Genomic DNA, 15,269 nt, shown 5'->3' with positions numbered 1-15,269 from the left:
GAGGGGGTGATGAAGGCAATGGCAACACCAGGTCCATCCCTCCCCACTCCTCTGAGTTTGGTTCTCCCAAAAGCGATTTGCCAGCAGATCCCTTTTCCTCCCGTGGCCACAATGACCCGAGGCACCTGGAGTGCTGTTCTCTGGAGGCCTGGGCACAGGCTGGCTGCAGGCCGTGCCCTGGGGGGGCTCCTGCCCCAGCCAGCTCCACTTGTGAGTTCAAAGCACAAAACCTTTAACCTAAATTCAGTTGGGGTGGCAAACCCCAAAGCACTCACTCCATCAGTCCAGAGCTGTGGCAGAGTCTCCACAGCCCCCTCGGCCGGGCAGACCCTGGCCTGGACTCATCCAGGGCCACCTGCACTGTGCCCAGAGGCTCTGCCACCAGAAGGGCCTTGGCAGAGCAGAAGCAACCAGAAACACAGATTTCTATACACGGGAAAGGGGAAAATGGATGAGGTTGCACAGAACCCTCCTCCAAGCAGGAGAGGCTGTGCTGGAGGAAAGTATTGCTCATAATGACACTTAAGCCCAGACACTTGAATGCTAAAGGTTAAACTTACATTCTTCAAGAAAGGGCTCCTTGCCAGCTTGAACTGTGTTGTGTGTTCACTACTGCCTCCTCCTCCTCTTCATCCACTGTCAATCCACTTTTGGTATGTGTTGAAATAACTGAGGTTTTGGGGTGGATTTTTTTCCTCCCCTAATGTCTGTTCTCTGTACCAGTTCTCAACCCTATGTCTGTCACAGAGTTAAAAAAAATTTAAAAGTCAGTTTAGTGCCTATACACAAGTGTTTTTTTCTTAGCTGCAAACAACTGTAGCTTCCATCCATCAAAGACCAGCCTCAGCATATATTCTGTCCTCCAGTGACACGCAGCTCATAGAACACCATCCTCCACCTCCTGTCCTCATCTGAATAACCAGAACGTACATTCTGACAATCAGGCTAAAATTGGAATTAAAACACACTGGCAGACTGATATATACAGTAACAATAGGGTGGCGAAATCATTTTGGGGACAATCCCCACCAGGGCTGGAGACGAAACTGATGGCAATGCTTCCAAATGTTCAAGCCAAGGAAGAAGAAACAGGAAAATGCCCACCCAGGAGTGGCACTTTAAGATGAATTTCAGCATAATATGAAGAAACAGACATGCAGTTTGGATGCTGCATTTAGACCTTACTGATCAAAAAGCACTTCTCTGTATACTTTCATGCTTCTCCCCAGAGATATTTCCTATAAAAAAAGAATGGAAATAATATTACATTGTGCATGCCTTCTAAAGCAGCCTCTTTACAGAGCCTCATGCAGGCTTTTCGTAGAGAATCAGTCAGGTGAAAGCACAGAACACGGATCCCTACATCTCAGCAGCAGCAGCAGGTAGAGGAGACCCAGACAGAAGGCTGGATCAAAGGCTTTGAGGAGGAGCATGGAAAAGAGCCAGAGTGAGCTTCAGAAGTCAAATGCAATTTTTATTTGGGTTCAGAGATGATAAAAGGCCAGTGATGTTCATTTTCCTACTTCCTGCAGCAAGGGAACGGGGGGCTGCAGGGCTCCGCAGCTCGCTGCAGTGTATTTCTTGGCACAGCCCTAATTGTATCTCCTGGTCCCAGTGGAAGTTCACGCTTTTTAATATCTCTTATTGCTCCTGCAATTGCTGCCACCAGTCAGCAATCACAAACAGGAAGCCGTGAGTCAGCAGAGCCATGAGCCGCGGGCTGGCGGCGGCCGGGGGAGCGAACACGGCCAAGGGCCGAGCAACGCTGCCCGGCCAGCCCCGGGGAGCCGTGCCGAGCCCCGGCTCCTAACTCAGCCCTTCAGCTCCCACCAGGACCCGGGATAAAGGCCCTGTTGCCCTGGGCCCGAGTGCCTTCGGAGAGCTTTCCCAAAGCCGGTCCCCAGCGCCCCTCGGGGCCGTCATGGCAGGGCGAGAGCAGACAAGGACAGCGGGTCCAGTTGGCCCTCGGTGCTTCAAAAAGCAGATTTTGTTACCCCGATAGGGGTCGGCGGCAGCAGTGACCCCTCAGCTGGGACACGTCAGCATGACCCTGCTGTCAGCAGCGGCAGCCAGGGCTCGGCCACACCACGGCTCCCGGAGCGGGGGAAGCACATCATCCATTCCCAGCCTGGGCTCCTCTGTTTTCTGACTGTATTTAGAGCGAGCTTACTCCAGACTGAGCCTGCGTGAGTGTGTGTGTATGTAAGGGTTGAGGATTGGCTGCAGCAGGCAGAGGGTTTGCTGAAAGGCTTGTTAAGGAAGCACTACTGACCATGCAATCCAATTACATAATGCTTCAAAAAATAACCGTGCTGGGAGTTGGGTCTGGGCAGCGCATTTTGGCAGCAGAAAGAGGTATCAAATGTCCATCTTCCAAACCAAAGGCTGACAGTGTATTTGTGCCACAATGTGACACTGCACCTCGGCTGTAAATTGCTCTAAAGAGGAAACTTGCTTCCAGGGGAAATGCCTGCTGTTCCCTTTCAAGGCAGTGCTGCACCCTGCAGACCGACGTTATTTGAGTCCTTGTAAAATTACCACTAATCTCTGCACTCAGGATGCCTTGTGTTTTATGGGCACTCGTATGACGGCAGCTTTGTTTTCTGGGGGAGAGCAGAGTGCTGAGCAGGGAGAAGCAGGAACCTGGCCATCAGCAGCGCCTCTCGGGGGCTTTTCCTCACTTCCCTGTCTTGCAATTCTTCTCTGCCACTCTGGACAGGACAGACATACCGATGATGCACAGTAATTACTCGACAATGTCTGAAAAAAATACCCTGTCCTGCCTGAGAAAGATCCAGATCCAGTCCCAGTCCAGGCAGAGCCTGCATGGAGCTGTGCATCCCTTCTGCCGAGGTGGGTGCTGGCGGAGGGGGCTGAAGGCTCTGTCCACACGTTGCTCGGGATGTCAGGGATTTAGAAACCCTGTCTCGGAACAGCGCTGGTAGCTTTTATCGTAGTTACTAATTTAACTGCTGGGCTGCTCCGAAGGCGTCGCAGAGAAGGCACATTTCTGGTGAACGAGGCACCAGCGAACTCAGGATATTCTTAGGCGCTGCGCAGCTGCCTGTACCTGAGCTGCGGGTCTCGGCTGCCGGGGATGCTGCCCGAGCCGCGCCGCTGCTCCGTGTCCCAGCCTGGGCAGCGGGGGGGTCCCTGGGCCGGGCCGCATCCCCCGGGAGCTGCCCCCGCCGGGAGCTGCCCCGCGGTGACACGGGCGAGCCCCGGCCCCGCGCCGGGCCCGGGACAGCGGCGCGGGCACGAAGGGGTTACGGGCGGCTCGTCCGGCCCGGCCCGCCCCGCCGCCTTTCCCGGCTGTTCCCGGCTGTTCCCGGCTGTTCCCGGCTGTTTACCTGGCAGCGCCGGCCGGAGGCCGCTCTGACATCACCGCCGCGCCCCCTCCGTCCCTTCCCTGCCTCCATCCCTTCCCTGCCTCCTCTCGTCCCTGCCTCCATCCCTTCCCTGCCTCCTCTCGTCCCTGTCTCCATCCCTTCCCTGCCTCCATCCCTTCCCTGCCTCCTCTCGTCCCTGCCTCCATCCCTTCCCTGCCTCCTCTCGTCCCTGTCTCCATCCCTTCCCTGCCTCCATCCCTTCCCTGCCTCCTCTCGTCCCTGCCTCCATCCCTTCCCTGCCTCCATCCCTTCCCTGCCTCCTCTCGTCCCTGCCTCCATCCCTTCCCTGCCTCCTCTCGTCCCTGTCTCCATCCCTTCCCTGTCTCCATCCCTTCCCTGCCTCCATCCCTTCCCTGCCTCCATCCCGTCCCTGCCTCCATCCCTTCCCTGCCTCCATCCCGTCCCTGCCTCCATCCCTTCCCTGCCTCCATCCCTTCCCTGCCTCCATCCCTTCCCTGCCTCCTCTCGTCCCTGTCTCCATCCCTTCCCTGCCTCCATCCCTTCTCCGCTTCCATCCCTTCCCTGTCTCCATCCCTTCCCTGTCTCCTCCAGCGGGGTCGCCAAAGGGGCAGAGCTCGGGGAGCCCGAACGGCCCGGCCGGGCCTGGGGCACACGTGTGCCCACCCACCTGGCTGTCGCCCGCTGCTCACCTCTGCCCCTGTGTCCCTGTGTCCCTGTGTCCCTGTGTCCCTGTGTCCCTGTGTCCCTCTGCCCCTCTGTCCCTCTGTCCCTCTGCCCCTCTGTCCCTGTGTCCCTGTGTCCCTCTGCCCCTCTGTCCCTGTGTCCCTCTGTCCCTGTGTCCCTGTGTCCCTGTGTCCCTGTGTCCCTCTGTCCCTGTGTCCCTGTGTCCCTCTGTCCCTCTGTCCCTCTGTCCCTCTGTCCCTCTGTCCCTGTGTCCCTGTGTCCCTCTGCCCCTGTGTCCCTGTGTCCCTGTGTCCCTCTGCCCCTCTGTCCCTCTGTCCCTCTGTCCCTCTGTCCCTGTGTCCCTGTGTCCCTGTGTCCCTGTGTCCCTCTGTCCCTCTGTCCCTCTGTCCCTCTGTCCCTGTGTCCCTGTGTCCCTCTGCCCCTCTGCCCCTCTGTCCCTCTGCCCCTCTGCCCCTGTGTCCCTGTGTCCCTCTGCCCCGGGCTGACCGGGCTCGCCACACCGGCTCCTGTGGCAGCCCCGGGGCCCTGGGGACACCTGGGCCACCGCCCGGGATTCAGGTGCTCGCCCCTCCGGGGGCTGCTCGCTCCAGCCCGCGGCGGAGCTGCTCTGTGGATGCTTTCTTGGTGCATTTGGGCAGGGAGCCAAAGTATGCAGCTTAAAGGAAATGTTTAATAAAGACACAGGAGCCTCAAACTGTTTATTTTTCCTTGCAGAAAGGTGGAGAGACGATGTCCCTGGAAACGCTGTCGGGCCGGGGCCGAGCCGGGGCTGACACCGCCTCTCACCTCTCCCTCCCCTGACAGCCCCGGCCGCGGGGTCATAAACCGTGGGGGGAAAAGGCAGCCTATTAGTAACTCTATTAAGTCTCCATTAGTTAGGTGTGAACTCATTACTCTAATATACCTGGAGGTGGGATCCCACTTGCAGGACATTAGCGCTGCAATAAGCACGTTTACCACCCGAGCTGGACCGAGTGAGGGAGAGGATGGAGCAAAGGAGAGGAGCCTCTCGACACCTGGAGCAGCACCCGCTGCAGCAGCAGCACAGAGCCCTTCTTGCCACGCCTGCCCTGGGGCAGCTGAACCTCTGCCACACAGGCTTTCTCCCTGTCCCCACGGTCCTTGCCCCTATGACCAGTCCCTAAAGCACCCTCCAGGCCTTCCCTTCCTGCAGCAGCCACAGGGCAGCCACTGAAACACGCTCTGCTCGTGCTCACCTGATGAGTGGTGGCACCGTGGGAATCTGCACTCACACCCCGTTGTAGTATCAGTCGTTTGGGTTGGAAAAGTTCCCCCAGTGCTGCCAAGGCCACCAGTAACCCATGTCCCCAGGGGCTGCATCCACAGAGCTTCTAAACCCCCTGCACAGGTGAGGACTCCACCACTGACCTGGGCAGCCTGTGCAAGGGCTGGACAGCACTTTCAGTGAAGAAATTTTTCCTAATCACTAAATCATAGAATATCCTGAGCTGGAATGAACCTACAAGGAATATTGAGTGCAATTATAGGCCCTGCACAGGGCAGACCCAAGAATCCCACCAAGTGCCTGAGATCTTTGTCCAGCACTTCCTGAATGTCCAACCTCATCCTCCCCTTTGCCTGGCCTGGCCTTTTCCATCTGTTGGTGCTTTGTGGCAGGAGCTGTTCTTTTGTCTGCAGCTCAGCACCCTGTGAGGAACTCAGGCAAACTAAATAGCAAGCTTATAGGAAATCAATTAATTAATAACAGATAGGATGCAGGAGCAGGGCTTAAAGGGGTTTGCTGAGTTAGCACAATGAAAAACATGATTGTGTGTAGAAATCTGTAGACGTGGAACTTTTTCTTCACCTTTTCAGTCATCTTGAACATGCCAACATGAGCTGCCCTCTGCCAAAGCCCCTCACAGACAGGTACTGTCTGCCCTGCAGAACACAAAGACTCTGCACCATCTCCTCCCCATCTCTACTCACACTTCAAGGCTGCACAAAAGCACAGTCCATGCAGAACTCTTCCCAAAATTAATTTTTAAGCCCATTTGTTCCTAAATAGCACTAAACAGTACACGATCCCTGAAAAAAGGCTGTCCAAGAGCACACAAGTAGAGTTTAAAAAATTATTTCAGGAGGAAGCATGATCTTGTTTCTAAGATCCTTGGCCAAAAGGAGTATAAAATTAATGGTATTAAGTGCCTAAAAATACTCTTGAGGATCTGGGAGTTGGAACAAGGGCTTGGATTCTATTCCTAGCTCTGCCACAGACTCACTGTCTGCAATGAAGGACCAGCTCAGACGGGACACGGGGTATGCTGGAAGTGCCCAGAAATGCACTTCAGAGCTCACTCCCCCCACTTTTTGCCCTATTTTCTCAGCCTGTGCAGTGGGTACAAAAGTGGCTCTGATGGTGCAGAGCACCTGAGATGAGTTGCTGGTGTGATTCCTCCTGGTGTGCTTCCAGAGCACCATGAAACCATCTCCTTTCTCGGTGTCCCACTGATCAAGCTCACCTGCCCTTTTCTTCCTTCCCTGTTTCTCTGGAATGAACTCTTAGAATTCAAAACATTGGCAGGCACAAACAACTGTGATTAAAATAGAAACTACATGCTAGAAAAGTGCTTTCTCCCTCCCAGGAAACACAGCACTTCCTTACACTGTCCTCCTGGTCAGTGGCAATTTGTCTACTGAAAGGATGCTCAAGTCCAATGCCCTGCAAAATTCAGTGTTAAATCCGTCTCTTTATTGCCCTGAACAGGAGAGACAGGCATCCTTAAAATGCAACAATTTTTTTTTTGGCCCTGGAAAATCCTGAAATATTCACCTTTTAATATATTTTATCTAGGAAAATTGTTTCATCATGTGAAAATCATTTTATGGATCTTTCTCACCCTGTTTTACTGTTATCCTATTAACTAAGGTACCTGTTTTGACTTGGAATCCCATACAAAAATGGATTAAAATAATTGTGAAAGTTTCTAAAATTTTAACAATTACTAGTGGCAGGATGCCCAATGAAAAAACAACAGTCCATCAGCAAAGCCTGAGCTGAACTCAGTGGTGGCTTCTCTAATTACAAAAAAGGAACATCCCAATGCTACTTTGACAGAATCTCAAATCCCTGTAATTCCCTGTGTGTCTTAGCTATGAAACCACTTTTGGCACAGTAATTTAAACCGCTAGATAGAAGATTCAAAATAGCACATTTCAGTGATAAATGGTAAAGTTTATGCCCCAAAGTTGCTTTTATACCAGCATGAGGGACTGAGATGGGATGGAATCCTGCAGATTGAGTCCTGTATGGATCCCAGACCCTGCCAGGTTCTGCCATCAGTGAAAGTATTCCAAGAGAAATGAAAACCCAGGCAGTGAAATTATTCCAAGCAAAATGAAAACCCAGGCAGTGGTTTGCTCTGCTCACCCCACAAAAGGGAGAGAAAGAGACTGACATTTCCATGGGTGATTCTGTCTGATGAAATCAAGTATTTAAATGACTTCTATTTACACAGGATTTTGAGAAATAATGCTAATTTGCAGAATTGGCATCTGGGGTATGAGTATACATACCCTGGGAGAGCACTTACAGAGCCTTTGTGAAGCTAAGTAATAAACGCTTTGTCTTCACCACACTATTTATGGGTTGCTTGGGGGCATCCTGCTCTCCTCCTGCCCCTACCTGGGCATAAAATTATTGCCCAGCTAGGTTTTAATCAGAGCAACAGTAAATCTGAATGACCACACATGCACAGCCATTCCTGCTCCCTGATCTCCAGCATTAATTATAAAGTGAGACTGTTTACACAGTACATACCACTTTCCTGACTTCTTTCTTGTTTATGTCTAAACCTTTATGGACATAAAACTTTGGAATTTGCTTTTGGAATAAAACTGCAATTTAAGTGGCAATAACTGTGTTGGAAAACAACTCAGCTATTGCTCCCCCGGTGCCGTGGTCACGGCAGGTTTGCACTGGAGCCTCTCCCACTGGAGCGTGTTGGTTCAGGTCATCTCCTTGCTGTCCCAGCTGGAAGGCTCCTTAGAAGCTGCAGCTTGAGGTGGCTCTCAGCAAACACTCCAGCTTTCCCTCCCGAGTCCCCTCCTTCCCTTTGCCCCACACCTGGCTCCCCTGTGCCTGTCCCTGCACACGCTGGTCTGGGGTTTCTGGTGTTCCCCCTCTGCCAGGCTGGGGCTCAGGCCCTCACCCCTCCCTTCCCAGTGTACTGACCTGGCAGCCTCTTTGCTCCTCCAGACAGAACCCTGTTCCATGCCCTAAGACACCCCCCACAGGCAGATTTCCCCCAAAAGGGAAATTTTTCTTGTACAGTAAGTCCTTACAAACAAAAGAGACGTCCATCGGATGCCATACACAAGTGAGGGTACCAATAGTAAAGTTACTCATGCTCCACAAGCACTAAATTATTCCTTGTCACACTGGCCTGGCTGCTCATTTTGTCAGGCTGTCACACTATAAATTAATATGTTAGCTGTTTGGGGCTGAGAACTCTTCTATTTGTTCAGTAAAACAGATACTGCACACCCCGGGCACCATATAAAAATAATAAATTACCATAGCACACAGGCAAGGTATTACTTGTGTCTCTCCTCGCCTTTACTTTATCCCCTCCATCCTCTGCCTTTCCTCTGATCAATTCATCTTCCATTTACTTTCTATTTCTGTCTGTAGGTTTCACTCTAATACATACTGCTGTGATATTCCAACCATGCCACCTGCTCCAGAAGTACAAATACAGAGGCTCCACTGATGTGGAGAAGAGGAATCAACGAAGTTCAAGGGGAGGAGAAGAAATAATGCATATACTGCATACTGCAAGAATATTAGGAAAAAGGAATCAAGCCTCTACCTGGTGCTGTCTCTTCTGCTGACTTGGATGCCTCCTGATTCCTGCCAGATTCCCTTTACTCTTCACATCCAACACAGAAATGTGGAGACTTGGTAGCCAGAGGAATTGAACAGCCTTCTCTGTGTAGGCAGGTTGGGAGGTGTTTGACCCAATCTCCTTCGTAGGTTAAAATGTCTTTTAATTCTGGTGGGCTGTGTTGAGATGGGAATGAATAAACTCTCTCTTCATTTTAGTGTCCAGCTCGTGGAAGCTTGCACAGCCTGGATGTTAAGTCTGTCCAAATTCCTTTCCACTTTGGCAAGGTTATCCTACCTACAAAAATAGGAATTAAAATTAAGGTTTTGTTTGGCTTCTACCAAGTTCAGATCCTGCCCCACGTTTTCCAGGACACACTTCCAACACAAGTTTTAGCACACAGGCTCCCCAAGAGCTCCTGCAAAGTCACGGGAAGCCCTCAAGTTATTGCAATGTGAGTGCATTATGCTTCCAAAGCATCACAGGATCTTAACTAATACAAAAACCAACAGAATTTACTGTTTCTTCTTTAAAAAAAATAAATAAGCAAAGAAGCAAAATTTAAATATTTATTGAAAAGCTAAATATTGTGGCCTTGTGCAGTTATTGGCAGGAGATGCCATGCAAATAAAACGCCGGCAGGCTGCTGCTCCCCACATCCCGGAGCGCTGGCCCCGCACGTCCCGGCCCCGCGGCTCCGTTCCGGGGGCAGCGCCGCCGCTCCGGGCACGGCCGGGCTCGGGCCGGGGGGAGCACGGTGTGTGTGCCCCGTGCCCGCACCGACAGCCGGGCTCGGGCAGGGGAGCACGGTGTGTGTGCCCCGTGCCCGCACCGACAGCCGGGCTCGGGCAGGGGAGCACGGTGTGTGTGCCCCGTGCCCGCACGGACAGCCGGGCTCGGGCCGGGGGGAGCACGGCGTGTGTCCCCCCCGTGCCCGCACCGACAGCCGGGCTCGGGCCGGGGGGAGCACGGTGTGTGTGCCCCGTGCCTGCACGAACAGCCGGGCTCGGGCAGGAGGGGACACGGTGTGTGCCCCGTGCCCGCACCGACAGCCGGGCTCGGGCAGGGGAGCACGGTGTGTGCCCTCCCCGTGCCCGCACCGACAGCCGGGCTCGGGCAGGGGAGCACGGTGTGTGCCCTCCCCGTGCCCGCACCGACAGCCGGGCTCGGGCCTGGGGGAGCACGGTGTGTGCCCTCCCCGTGCCCGCACCGACAGCCGGGCTCGGGCCGGGGGGAGCACGGTGTGTGCCCCGTGCCCGCACCGACAGCCGGGCTCGGGCAGGGGGAGCACGGTGTGTGCCCCCCCCGTGCCCGCACCGACAGCCGGGCTCGGGCCTGGGGGAGCACGGTGTGTGCCCTCCCCGTGCCCGCACCGACAGCCGGGCTCGGGCCGGGGGGAGCACGGTGTGTGCCCCGTGCCCGCACCGACAGCCGGGCTCGGGCAGGGGGAGCACGGTGTGTGCCCCCCCCGTGCCCGCACCGACAGCGCCCGAGCGGGCGCAGCGCGGGCGGGCAGCGGCACCCAGCACCGGAGCGCCCGCAGGGAGCGGGAGCCGCGGGGTGCCGGGCATCCCGGGCACTCCGGGGACTCGGGACACTCTGACCACTCCGGACACTCAGGACACTCTGAACAAGCCGGGCACCCCGGCCACTGCTGCCTCCGCAGGTGAGCCGGCTGCCCGGGGGGAATGGCTGCATCCTGTTCCACCCCTCCTATCCCACGTGGCCGTGCATTAGTGATGGGCACTGCTGGCAGATGGCAAAGTTCGAGCCGGGCTAATTAAACATACCGAGCTAATAACCTTCCATTTTGGGACCGGTATAATTCATAATTTAATGTATTGCTGCTGAGACATTAACCTTTCAATGACTGGCACGGTGCCCACAGCAGCCTGAGTGCTGACCATCTTTCAGGAAAATGAGTATTATTGTTAAAACAGGTATAAATCATTCATGGCTTCAGCTTTTGTGTCAAGCTGCACATGAAAATAAGTATTAGGCTGGGTAATTTATTTACCTTTTGGTGGTTATTCTTATGATTTCATGATCATATTCTGTGATTCATAAACATTGGCCAATTGCCATTTCTGTTCTCGTTTTACCATTTCAATATTGCCGTGGTTATTCTGATTTCCATCATTAACAAGTTCAAGACTGGTGCACAGTTGCTTAATCCAGGCACAAACATAATCTCATTTCAAAGAGGAAAAATTTACTTTAAACTAATTCCACAGTATTCAATGCAATTATTAAAGCTACGGACTTGTTACAATTTAGCATTTTGCTAAAGGAAGTGTTTCTTTGGAAACTGGTGAATAAACACATGGATTAAAAAACTTTCCAAAATTCTCCTTCTGAGCAGCTGGGAGGAAGCTCACACATTACTGAAGAGTTTAGTAAAGATCACACCCTACCTCTTCCAATGAAATGGCAAACAAAGACGGCCAATGTTCAGTCAAAAGGGGAAACTATCTCTGTCTTTGAAGGCACATTAAAGATGAGTCTAAAAAAAACCTAAATGGATGATGAAGAACTAATCCACTTGCAAAACTGCTATTTTTGAAGAAAGAAGTTAACTAAAAAATCATCAAGGAGCTGTTTTTGAATGTCTGTCACATTTAGTGCTTAGGATAATGCCAAGACCAGGACATTTTGGAGGCAAGGAACGAAAGGAGAGAACAAGGAGCAATATCAGCATCACTGGTTTTAGGCTTCTCCTCAGGACTTTATATGGTCTCTCTCAGGACTATATAAACAGTGCCAGAAGATAAAACGTTTGAACCTGCTCATGGGGACAACACTCCTTGGATGTGTTCCAAGGACCACCTTGGAACAGGAATTATCTGAGAGGTTAAGGTTCTTCTGAGTACCTTCTTCGTGCTGGAAACATATAGTGTTGGCCCCAAGAACATCTATTTTTTCTATTGATAATGATGCAGGAGACAACCCCTCACTTCTACAAGTGATCAGCTGCCTCTGTTAATCCATATCTGTGGATCCACCAGTGGCCCAGGGCCAAGCTGGTACACCCTCCCTCTGGGTTCTGAGATGTGTCATTGAACCAGCTGCACCTGGATCAAAGCCTGGCAGCTCCTTTTTCCATGGACACTACAGTGTCCCTGCATTTCACTCCCTCTGCTGGCTCCAGCTACACATCAAATGATGGTTTTGAGACCTGTAATTTCTTTAAGGTTGGGACATCCAAAACTCACCTGGATCTTCAGGCTCCAGGGCCTGCCCTACTGTCCTTACAGGCAGCTGGCAGGGATGCAGCCCTTCCTCCTCCCAGCCACAGCATCCTGGGCTTGGGACCGGACATGGCACTGCCAGCCCTCCCCGTGGGCAGTGTGAGTGGGAAGGGTGCAGCTCCACTCCACGTTCGGTGCTCCCAGCCCTGAAAAAGGGCAGGACCTCACCTCACCTGGCTGCACCCGCTGGGTGCAAGAGCCGTGTGTATCTCCAGGTAATCCAGGTAAATCCCCTGCTGCCACTGCCTGCTGCCTTGGGCCAGCTCCCAGGGAACTAGAGCCTGGCCTTCCAACATTTGGCATCTCAGGAAGAATAATCAGGAAAGTAAGACTTTTGAGGAACACCCTTCCTAAGGTTGAAGGACCAGGTTATGCCAGCTGTGGACGTGCTGGTGCTGGCACAGCTCCTTGGGAAGTGCCCCCCGGCTCTGGGGGAGCATGGGCCCTCTTGGCCACACTCCCCGACTCAGCTATGCAGATGGGCTCTTGTGCAATTCTTTGCTTTCCAGTAGCCACGTGACTTTCTATGGCAAGAATTGCTCAATATGCAGTTCCTGTCTGAAGTGGCCCATCCAAAGTATTCAAAACAAGTTCTGAGCAAACCCGCATCTCGAGGGTTGGTGTTGCCTTTAGGCAGATATTGTTATTTCACAAGTGGGAAAACTGAGGTAATATGTTTTTTTTTAAAGGGGGACAGATGTTCCACGTGTACAGGCACTGAACACCCTTGGTGCTTATCTTAAGCTGAGAAGAAGCATTGAAAACACCTAGATGTGATAGAGAGGCTGCAAATTTGGGCATTAATCCCCCTAAACCATTATGCTTTTTGCAACATATATTTACTTGCCATGGAAATGGACCTTGTACCTCATTGTTCAAATACTTGTCTGCAGTTATTCTGTATTTCAGGTTTTTGGTATTTCAGGTTTTTGGTATTTCCCCCTTGTTCACATGTCAGGTGGCAAACCCCAAACTGGAGCAGAAGTCACCTCCTCCACTGTGGTTATAAGAGAGTTAAAGTTCAGATTTCTAATTGTTCTCTTGAGGTCTTATTACTTGTTGATTAGGGTCTTTTGGGAACTGCATCAAACCTGTAATAATAAACACTCATTTCACTGGAAGTCTGTAGCTGCCGTGGCAGCCCCACGGCCCTTCTGCAATGGCACACGTACAAACCAACCAGGAAAGGCCTCTCTAACTTCTTCAGAGGCTTTCCAGGCTGGACAGGTCTGAGCCATGGGCATTTACCTGCCAGATTGGAGCTGAGGCTGCATCTCTGGCAGCAGCCGTGTCTGCACCTGCCTCTCTGCCCTCTCCCAGCCCACAGAGCAGTGCTGTGAGTGGCATCTGGGCAGGAGCCTGGTGGGGAGCACATCTGGGCAAGGACAACTCTTAGGGTTCCTTCAAAACAGTGACTAGTTCCCTTCCCTAAATGCTGGTAGATTTGGGGACAGCAGCAAGTAAGGAGAAGTAGGACTGCGAGCACAGTGCTGATGGCCACTCAATGTCCACAGTCCATTATCTCCTGTTCTGTTATGGCATCTGACCAGAACAGATGGCCTGAAGGTGCCATCCTGAAACTCAGGTGCTCTGTGCCTCAGCACATCCTCTGCTGTGTGAGGGTGCTGCTGGAGGAGGACACGTTTGCTGTATGAGCAGTTTCTCTGCGCTACCCTTGGCACCATAAACCTCTCTCCTCCCACAGGAACCCTTGGGCCGAGCAGCCCCATGGAATCTGTGGGCTGATGCCCAGTGCCAGCCCAGGTCAGGGATGCTGCATCCTGCTGGAGCACACAGGGCACACGGGGACACAGCCCCCAGATCCCCAGCTGGGACGGAAGAGGGTGCCCGTGAGGAGCAGTGGTAGGACAGTTGCAGATGCTCTGTGTCTCATCCATATACATGTTCTAATTGCAAAACTTCTGAGTTCTCCTAACTCGAGCAGTCCAAGGTGTCATTTCCAGACTAGGTGCTTTGGAAGTGCCTGTATGGCTTCGTTTCCACAGGCTGGATGTCGAAATTGGGATGGGATGGGATGGGATGGGATGGGATGGGATGGGATGGGATGGGATGGGATGGGATGGGATGGGGAGCACAGTGTGGGCAGGAGAGGAGTCGCCCAGGACAGTGAGTCTCCAGGGAAGGGCAGTGGGTCTCCCTGGAACTCCCCAGAATGCAAGAGGCTGAAGCAGGAGCAGGTGTTGATCTCCAGCCGCTCAGTACCTGTTGGCAGGGGCGGATCGATGCGAGCCAGGGCAGCCATGCACGAGCTGCTCCACAGTGCAGAGTATTGATCAGAGCTAACGGCTGCCGATAGCAACGCCGGCTGGACTGACAGGCCGAGAGGAGGAAAGGAGGAAACAGCCTTCGCTGGTGGCAGACGTTCAGAAGAAAGCTGATAAAAAGTCAATTCCACTTAACTGAATGGCTGCTAACTAAATATTTTTGGGGCCAGAGCCTTCCCAGATAGCAGCTGGAATGTCTCTGCTCCAGAACTGAGACATCAAGTGAGCGTGGCATCGACGGCTGAGATAAAAGATGCTGCGCTGGCCAGCGGAGCAGGAGAACCTGATGGGCCAGCCCTGCCTGCCTGCCCTGCACAGCCACACACCCGAGGAGAAGAGAGATAGCCAGAACTGCTTTTTCCAGGCCCAGTACTAAGATTGTGGACAATGTTTCAGGCCAACTTTTAGTGGACTGGATCAGTGCTTAAAGCACCAAATAGAAAGTAATTCTCCAGCGGTTTGATTAATAGTGTCATAGTCACAGCTTCAGTTCAGGTTCAACCTTTTTAACGTTTTATTATTTTACAGCGTAATAAATCAGGGCAGCAGGAAAAGACAGATGCAGGAATGTCCCTGTCTCCGTCTGCTCGTGCAGACAATGGGTCATGGGATAACGGCTTCCAGGGCTGAGCAGCTGATAGAAAATCTACTGGAGAGGAGCCTGTACCAGCGCCAGCGGTGCTCTGAGGAAGGAAGAGGCAGCTGGAAGCCAGTCAGCATGTCCTGTGGAGCTGGAGCATTGACCAGGGAAGGAGCAGGCCGGGGCTCCCAGAGGATAACTGGGATGAGATGTCTCCTTGCTGACTGCAAGAGGAAAGGCAGCTGTGCCCCAGCACCGGCTGTGCTGGGCAAAGT

The 15,269-nt window shown here is 52.9% G+C and overlaps 1 protein-coding gene across 6 annotated transcripts in view; it reads right to left on the bottom strand.

Annotated features, from left to right (window-relative positions):
* The window catches only part of ZFHX3 (zinc finger homeobox 3), a 487,194-nt gene that overhangs the window by 127,433 nt on the left and 344,492 nt on the right, over nt 1–15,269 (bottom strand). For all 6 annotated transcript variants that reach the window (XM_086848088.1, XM_086848086.1, XM_086848084.1 and 3 more), the window contains one exon: nt 8,867–9,178. The gene's annotated coding sequence lies outside the window, so the exon portion shown is untranslated. The remainder of the gene's footprint in view (nt 1–8,866; nt 9,179–15,269) is intronic.

The sequence above is a fragment of the Cyanistes caeruleus genome, chromosome 12, assembly GCF_971803275.1.
Source record: "Cyanistes caeruleus chromosome 12, bCyaCae1.hap1.1, whole genome shotgun sequence".
Lineage (NCBI taxonomy): Eukaryota > Metazoa > Chordata > Aves > Passeriformes > Paridae > Cyanistes > Cyanistes caeruleus.
Note: the sequence above shows the minus strand (reverse complement) of the source record. Positions and strands in the feature narration are given on the sequence as shown.